Here is a 9,290-nt window from a genome sequence, read left to right on the forward strand (position 1 = left end):
AATACTACATATAGATTATTTTCGATATATACACACACACACACACATGTACATACCCACTCACACATCCATACTAACTGTCATATCTCAAATTACAGGTTAAAAATCAGTTCCCCTTCATCCCCAAGGGTGCATAGAATCCCCGCAACAGCCCATATGCGGCTAAATGTCATCAAATTGTCCATCATTTTGTAGTAGGCGTGTTCTACTCTGAGTCTGGCTTTCAGAAATCCAACCAGCATTGGCGCCGGATGCACGCTACCAGTGTCCAGTGCTTGGTTCCTCCGTGTCAGCCAAATGGCTAGCTTTGCAGAACCAGAGACAAAGTTTACCAGGTTGTGTACAGCTTTTTCCTTTGCAGAATATTTCGGACCATAAATGAACAAACCAAAAGAAAATACCTCTCCCAGGCCCTGAAACCACCCTTTTAACACATTAAAAAGTGCTTCCAGCCGTGGACACTGAACAAATAAATGTTCCAGTGTTTCAGCTTGGGAGCAGAACGTACACCCCTCCCCCAGCTCCGGATCAAGGTGCGCTCTGTATCTGTTTGTAGCTATCGCCCCGTGCACTACCCTCCACTGGAGGTCTGCTGTCCGTTTTTCAATGGGCAGCTTGTACAAGGCCCGCCAGCTGCCTTTCGGAGAAGCCTCTGGCTCCAATAGCCCAGTCCACCTCGACTCTCTCATCTCTTCCAGAGAGTGCAAATTACGAACCTTTACACAGGTCTGGTAGACAGACTTTTTTCCCACAGACTGAAAGCTGTCTAGGTGAGGAGTTGGGAAGGACAACAACTGACCACGCCTCTCCTGCCACTCCCCAACAGCTGGGCTGATGAATAAGGAGGGGAAACTGTATTCCGAGTCATCACTCCACTGGTCACACAGAGTATTGTTGCTTGCAAAGACTCTCATGGTTTGTGGCAGGGCGGCACAGACCTCCTCCAACACTTTGTTTATCAGTCTGGTAGAGTTGATATTGCTGTTCGCTCTCAGGGTATCCACCGATGTTGCTGTCATCTTTATCAGATGGCCCAGTTTGGTGCATCCAGCTCGTCTGAGGTTGTCTCTGAGGCTGGCAGACTGCAGTGTTTCCGACCTCATAAAGTCATTGAAGAACAGCGGTTCCTCAAACAGCCACAAACCAGGTGTTTCATTGTTTTCTCTACTGACATGAAAAATCTGCCATGCATCTAACATTGACTTGTAAAACGGGGTCAGCCCGGTGAGATCCATGTCCTCCGTTCTTAAAAGGAAGAGATGTTTGTCGTAGCCCAATCTTCCAGCTCTCCTCAGCAGCAGACGTGCCGCATCAACCCACCTCGGCCCACAGTTGTACAGTAGTCTTTGAGCTGCCCGAAGGCGAAAAGCTGCAATTTTGGACTTGATGTCCACCAGTCCCTGTCCTCCTTCCACCACCGGCAGATAGAGGACTGCTGCCCGAACCCAGTGTTTGCCAGACCAGAAGAAATCCAGTATGGCTCTTTGTAGTTCCTCAATTAGTCCTCTCGGTGGCGTCAGAGCCGTAAGCCTGTGCCAGAGAGTCGAGGCAACCAGACTGCCGGCAACCAAAGCTCTTCCCCTATAGGACAGCTGGGGTAGCAACCATTTCCACTTAGACAACCGAGCACACACCTTCTCCTTCACTCCCTCCCAGTTTTTTGTTAGAAACACATCGCTACCCAAAAATACACCCAAAACTCTTAACCCCTCCTTCCCCCACTCAAGACCACCAGGCAGACTTGGTATTGCTTGCCCGCTCCACTGTCCCACCAACAAAGCCTCGCTCTTTTCCCAGTTCACCCGTGCAGAGGAAGCCTTACAATACAGTGACAGTGCTTCTTGTAAAGAGGACACATCTTGTTGATTAGAGACCAACACATTTACATCATCTGCATATGCAGAGACTATGAGGGAGTACTCGGGATCTGGGAAGCCAGGCAGCGAGAGGCCACAGATCTTACCCCTCAACCTGCAAAGCAAAGGCTCTATGGCCAGACTGTATAACTGCCCAGAGATTGGACAGCCTTGTCTTATCCCCCGCTGTACCTGGATTGGTCTGGTCAGCCCTGTCCCCATCTTTATCATGCATTGTGCACCATTATATAATAGGCTGAGCCATGCAATAAACCCATCACCTAAACCAAAAGCTCTTAAAGTGTCAAATAAATAAGAGTGATCTACCCTATCAAAAGCTTTCTCTTGATCCAAAGAAACAATTCCACAATTAAACTCATATTTTTTACATACATCCATAACATCTCTAATCAGAAAAATATTGTCCATGATTGTCCGATCTGGTATACAGTACGTTTGGTCTCTGTGGACAATCATCTCCAAAATGTTTTTTAGTCTGTTGGCTAAGGCTTTTGAAAGTACCTTGTAGTCTGTGCACAGGAGAGCAACGGGCCTCCAGTTTTTAAGTAAGGCCAAATCTCCTTTCTTTGGCAGCAGGGAGATTACTGCTCGCTGACAAGAGACAGGAAGTGAACCTGTTCTCAAACATTCCAAAAGGACGCCATGTAGGTCCGGACCAATGATGCTCCAGAATCTCCTTAGCAGATCATTGGAGAGACCATCAATCCCTGGCGCTCGTCCTGATGCCATCTGGTTCACCGCTTCTGTCAGCTCCTGCAGAGTTAGCTCAGAGTCGAGGGCAGTTTTCTCCTCTTGGCTAAGCTGGGGTAGTCCCTGCAGCAGCTCCTCACGGGACTCCATGCAGCAACTTTCCTCACCAAACAGGTCGGTGTAAAAAGCTGACGCCTGGCTCCTCATCTCGCCTGGACAGGTGGTTATTCCGCCCCCTGGGAGTCTAATGCAGGTGAGCTGTCTTCTTTGTGCAACTGATCTTTCAAGATCGAAAAAGAAAGCAGTTGGTGCATCCATGTCTGTTAGATGAAGCAGCCGGGACCTCACGAGAGCTCCCTTAACCCTTTCCTGCAGGTATGAGCTCAATTTCAACTTTTTTTCCTTCAGTAGTGTTTGACCTGTGGTGGAATCTGCAACTAAGCCCTCCTCTATGTTTATAATGCTATCCTCCAGTTCTTTAATGACTGCTTTAGCTGTGGCAGTGGAGTATGAGGTGTACTGTTGGCAAAACACACGAATTTGTGCCTTGCCTATCTCCCACCAGAGCTTTAAAGAACTGTAATCTGTTTTTTTATTTTTCCACTGGCGCCAAAACAGCTCAAAAGCTTTACAGAACGCAGTGTCTTGCAGCAGTTTGTTGTTAAAACACCAGTAGGATTTAACCCTCTCCCCTGGTGAAATTACTAACTCTATGCTAACCAGATGATGGTCTGAGAAACCAACCGGGCTAATGATGCTGTCACTTAGTCTGGCTCGAAGGTTTTGGGATATAAGCAACATGTCTAGTCTGGCTGCCGTCACCCTGCTTTCTCTGACCCTCATCCATGTATATTGTCTGGCTATTGGATGCTTTAACCTCCAGGTGTCAACCAGATCTTGCTGTTTAATAAGACTGTTAAGGGTCTGCGCTGACTGGGGGTGAGGTTCTTCACTGGTCCGGTCCTTAGTAAAATCTAGAGTACAATTGAAATCACCTCCGACAATTAGCTGATCCTGCTGATAGTTTTTAAGTTCGTTTTCTAGTAACTTAAAAAAGCGTACTCTCTCTGCACCTTGATTAGGGGCATAGACGTTCACAAAAACCAACACTGTATTTTCTATTTCTGCTTTTACTAATAACAACCGCCCCTTCACTAATTCTGTAACGGATAAGATGGTTGCATTTATTGTTTTGGTGAACATTACAGCTACTCCTGCAATGAAGTTGGAGCCATGGCTTAAGGCATGAGGACCCCTCCACCATAAACCCCAGTCTACTTCATCACTCGATGTTGTGTGTGTTTCCTGCAAAAATAACACATCAATGTGTTTTTGAGTCGAGATCTCTGCTATAACAGCTCTTTTTTTACTTTCTCTTCCCCCGTTAATGTTAAGTGACCCTATTTTTAATTTCCTCATAGAAAAGTCAGAAAAGAAAATAAACAGGAAAAATACAGAAATCAGTGAAGAAGAAAACACCAAGTGATGCATGATTATTTTACAGTGCTCCTCGTCTGTCTCGTTGTTTTTCCTTTAGCCTGTTTCCTCAGGGTTGTCATGTGTTTTTTCAGACGGAAACGTTTCTTCTCGTCGAGCTGATCCAACCCATACTGTCTTTTCAGAAACGCCACCGATCTAATAAATTTTTCTGTATCATCAAAATACTCTTCCACTTTGGCTACTCTCGCATATGTTACGTCAAGAAAGTTGTTTATTTCTTCCAAAGTGTAGAGGGAGATATCTCTAGCTGGGGTCCCAAAAGATGCTACACTCTCTAGGTCTGACTCCTCCTCCATCTCTTCACCTGGGGCCTGACTGGCTGGCAGACTCTGTCCCTCATCGTTGTTCACACAGTGATCTGTGGCACCTGAGGGACCTGCCTCCTCAACATGTGGCATTTCTGCAGCTGCAGACTGGGAGGATTTCTCTAGGTCCTCAGACACACGCAATTTCTTGGACAGACTCTGCCCCTCTGACTTCTCTGCTTCAGGCTGTGAACCGTCCCCCCCACTCACTGCATCACCGCCACTTAAGGCTCTGCCGCGAGTGGGCTTTGACACTCCAGCGCGAGGAGCGTCCTCCGCTGCGGCGCCGGGCGCTGTTTCCGGTTCAGCGCCGGCCGCCGCCCCGGTCCCCGAGCCGCTCGGCTCAGTTTCCGGTTCGGTGCTCGGTGCCGCCGCGGCCCCCGAGCCGCCAGGTGTAGCCGCTGCTTCGGTGCTATGCGCACCTGCCGCCCCTTCGGCAGTGGCAGCGGCAGCGGCAGCCGCCGCATCCGCCGCCTCCTCAGCAGTGGCAGCGGCAGCCGCCTCCGGGCCGCTGCCACTGCCACCTGCCGCTTCACCGGCCCTCCGATGGTGCGGACACGAGGAGCGCTTGTGCCCCACATCCCCGCAATCAAAGCACTTAAAGCTCCCGGAGCTGGCGTACACCATGTAGAACCCGTCCCCGTGCTTCACTCTGAAGGAGACCTCCAGAGAGTTCGTGGTGGATGACAGGAACATAAACGCCTGCCGTCTCAGGGACTGTACATGTCTCAATTTGGGATCCTTGCAACCGAGATTTAACGTTCTGAACCCGCTAGAAAATTTACCGAATCTGCTGAGCTCGGATCTTAAGATCTCATTTGAGATAAAGGGCGGAACTCCGGATACCGTGATCCGAGTTGCGGGAACCGACAGCGGGTTCACCTGCACGAAGCCGTCCCTAATAAACACTCCACTGGCAATCAGCTGGTGCACCTGTGGTTCCTCCTTGAGAAATACCACCACCGCTTTGCTCATTCTGGAGGCATAAACTACATTATCATGTCCCACCTGTTCTCCAACAGCCAGCAGGACTTCCTCCACCTTAACGTTGTCCCCCGGCGGGACTATTCTGACTCCCTGCCGGAGTGACGGAGGTGGCGTCTCCGTGGACGCCATTCCTCCAGAGACCCCCGACAAACCCGCGGTCTGTCGTTGCCACTTGAAAACAATAATAAAGAAAAGGCTTACCTTATCATGCAGATAGGAAATGAGAAACAAAAACCAAGGAAATCCCAGTAAACAGGCAAACCCAGTTCAAATTCTCCGCGCCACCCACGCGTCCACCACCACCACTCACTCACACCGGAAACGGAAAGAGAGAGAGGAGAGGAGAGGAGAGGAGAGGAGAGGAGAGGAGAGGAGAGGAGAGGAAAAGAAGGAGTAAGAGGATGGAGGTGCATGTGCATGCATATGTATGTGTTTCTTTCCCTCGGCCGTGAATCCCTCTCCACTTTCTAGAGACTTTTGCAGCACAGACACTAACTTGTAGAGAACCTCTGAGGTCGGCTCACCAGCTGAGCAGCTCCCCCCCCCCCCCCATCCTCCTCAGCCTCCCCTGTTTCGCCCACTTCCCGTGTCACCATGTCCATCCGTCCCGTGGGGCTGCAGGTTTCTGGTCCAGCAGCCTGGGACAAGGCCACCATTAACTGCAGGGCTGTGCAGAGGGCACGTGGGACAAAAGGCCCAACACGCTGTCCCTGCCCTCAGACAAGGCCTGAAACAAATGTTACAGGGTTGGCGCAGAATGGAATCATCCGGCCGGTGTCACTGAATACATTTACCTACCTCAGAGCCCTTTCAGCCCGATGCTTTGTTTTAGTCCGGGAAGAAGGGAGGGCTGGGAGGAGGAGGAGGAGGGGACTGGGGAGGGGTGGTGGGATGTCAATGTGTGTGTGCAATGAGAGAAAACTGCAAAGGAGGGAGGAAGGGAAGTGAACGAATGCAAGGAACGAAAGAAGCTCCAGGTTTCCACAGTGACGGCCGGGGCTCCGAAAACACCACAGCATTTGTGAGAGATGGGAGGAGGTCTGAGTGTGTGTGTGTGTGTGTGTGTGTGTGTGTGAGCGTCCCCTCACCCACCAGACAAGGACGCCAGGAGGTCTTGTTGATTGTTGTGTTTTGTTTTCTTCTGCCCCCCCCCCGCTCTCTTTCTCCTCCATTGTCTCTGCTCCCCTTCCTGGGGTCTTTTTAGGCTAATTGGAGACCTGGAGAGCAGAGCAAAGTCCACACAAGACTTTGTCTGAGCTCCTCGACTCCAGTTTGGTCAAATAATGAACAGTTAGAGAGAAGCTTTCCGTTGAGCAGGAGTGGAAGTCACAAAGTCAGATTGCAGGTCTGAGTGGCCGCTGTTGTTTCTCTTAAAGTGTTTGAATTCAGTTTGGATTCCTCACAAACACAACAGGAAGGAGCGGAGCACTTCACTGTAGGTACAGAGCAGGAATTAGAGGCAGCTTCACATTCAAAGCTCTGTGATGTTTGACTTTGGTTTGAAGAGGTTGACAAATATCAACGTTCTGGATTTTAAAAGGTTTAACAAAGTTTTCCTTCCTGAATACAATGCAGAACGATCACTTGGGGATTGACAATAACAGTGACATTAACCAAATGCTATTCTTTGTTACTTATTACTTACTTTTTCAAGCAGTGGATATTAAACTATTCCAATTAAAGTCTGGGTTGTGCAACTTGGAGAAATAGAAACTGTTTATTTCATTTGAAAAAAATATTTTCTTTTCTAGATTTTAACATTTTTGTTTATTTTTATTTTTGCCAGATTGTATGGTTAGTTGTATGTTTCAAACACACAATGGAATTTGGGAAAAGTTCTGTATTCAAGTTGTCAAATTTTAAATAAGTAAAGATTAGTTTACAATGAGGCAGAGGAGACAAATCATCACAATTGAAAGCTGGATTAAAAGGGCTATTGGCAAATTTGTCTGGAAAATAACTGAAATGATTGATCAATTATCTAAAATGTTGTTTCAGATTGATGTTCATCATTTGATCAGCTATTTGTTTCAACCCAAATGTCTTCTCATAGAGACAAGGAGGTGAAAAATCTCCACTGACTGGGTGCACACTTCCATCAAATTAAAAAAAACTTTAAAACTCATCCCCTACACCAACAGAAAGTAATTAGTGTGTCATTTTTCCCATAATCCCTTCAGCTAATCTCCTCCAATCCACTGGGTTTGATTCAGTCATCTTTTCTCTCGTTTTCTAATCCATTTTGCCTTTGAGTTTTTGTGTGGGTCGCAGCGCACCGCCCTGCACACAAAGAGCAGTCAGCCAGCTATGACATTAAAGGTATTGTTGAGCGGGCCTCGGCCCAGCAGCCCCCTTATATGGGCTCACTGTGCAAGGAAGTACGTGTTTTCATCCTTGTTGTCATGGGAATGAACACACACGCACATACAACCGCCTTCCCTTCATCAGCCTCCTCTTGTACTGATTTTAGATGACATAAATTCAGTCTTTTGTGCAGGACATGCTGGTTCTTCTCCCACCACGGAGCTGCTTTCAGCACCTGAACTTTAAAATATGACGCAGGAAACATCAGGGTGGTTCAGGGTTAAATATGTTTTATGAAAGTTCGGTCTGCAGATGAGGGGGAGGCCTCACGTTTAACTCAGCTCGTGCCACCGCAAACTGCCAGCGCCATTCATCAGGGCTTTCAGGGAACTCATGAGAAACAGAGCTGACTACAGCACAGGAGTAAACATGACCTCGAGAAATCACCAGCTGTAACACACACACACACACACACACACACACACACACACACACACACACACACACACACACACAGTCTGTAATAGCTATGAAGTGTGCATGGGAACATGTGAGCATGGTGGAACATTCGGTGAACACCCACATGCACATGTGCCATGAAAATATACAGACACTTCAATATTGTATTACCAGTAGGTTGTTACACACTTAACCTTGGAAATGGGGGTAAAGATTATGTTAATAAAGAGATCAAAACAGCTTTATGGTCTTGAGCCAGTTTGAGATGAAAGTGCTAAACAACTAAAATAAACTTAAATGTATACATTTCAGTCTCACAGTGTGTTAGAGGAAGCGGGGAGATTATTCACCACTGCTACTTGAGTATAAGTAGAAATACCACAAAAGCACTCTATTGTAAAATATTATAGTATATTATAAGTGTCCAGTAAGTGCTGCTGTTAGATTACAGTACATAACTTTAAACATACAAGCAGAAACACTTGTATAAAGAGTAACAAAGTCCTGAGGGGAGGTACTGTGATTTTGCAAATGTACTTTCCACTCACTGAACTCTTTTCTATCTATGATGCAAAATTGACTTGACTCAAAATATTTACATTGCAAATTGTTCTCATTCCCAGGTTGTCCAATATGACTCTTTATATCCCACAGATGACCAATGATAGACACTCTCTATAAACAGATTCTACATGTGAATCTACAGAATCTGTAAAGTAGAGACAAGAGAAAAGACTTTTTGTTTCTGACCAATCAGGTTTGAGCAGGCTTTGGTTGCCAGCTGGTAAACTGTAAGAGTAAAGGCGGAACACATCATAACCCTTAATTTACATTCATTCATATGCATATAGCTGTTAACTGAGATTAGCTTACATGTCGTCTGGACTAAACACCTACAAAAAGTAATTTGTTCTTTGTGCAGGGGAACATTTGACACGTATGATAAAAGAAACTAGTCGCACTGTAAATAATGTACAACGGAAGGTTGAGAATTGGCCCGAACATCCACTGTCTAAACTGGATGTTCAAAAATGTGGGACACTCAGACCCTAACAAATCATCAGATGATAGCACAATATTGCACAAAAGGCACAATTAACATCTGGTCTGTGGAGTGTCACACACAGAATACAGAGAACAAATAAATAACCCTTTCTTGAAAAATGTG

This window comes from Limanda limanda, chromosome 9 (genome assembly GCF_963576545.1).
Source record: "Limanda limanda chromosome 9, fLimLim1.1, whole genome shotgun sequence".
Lineage (NCBI taxonomy): Eukaryota > Metazoa > Chordata > Actinopteri > Pleuronectiformes > Pleuronectidae > Limanda > Limanda limanda.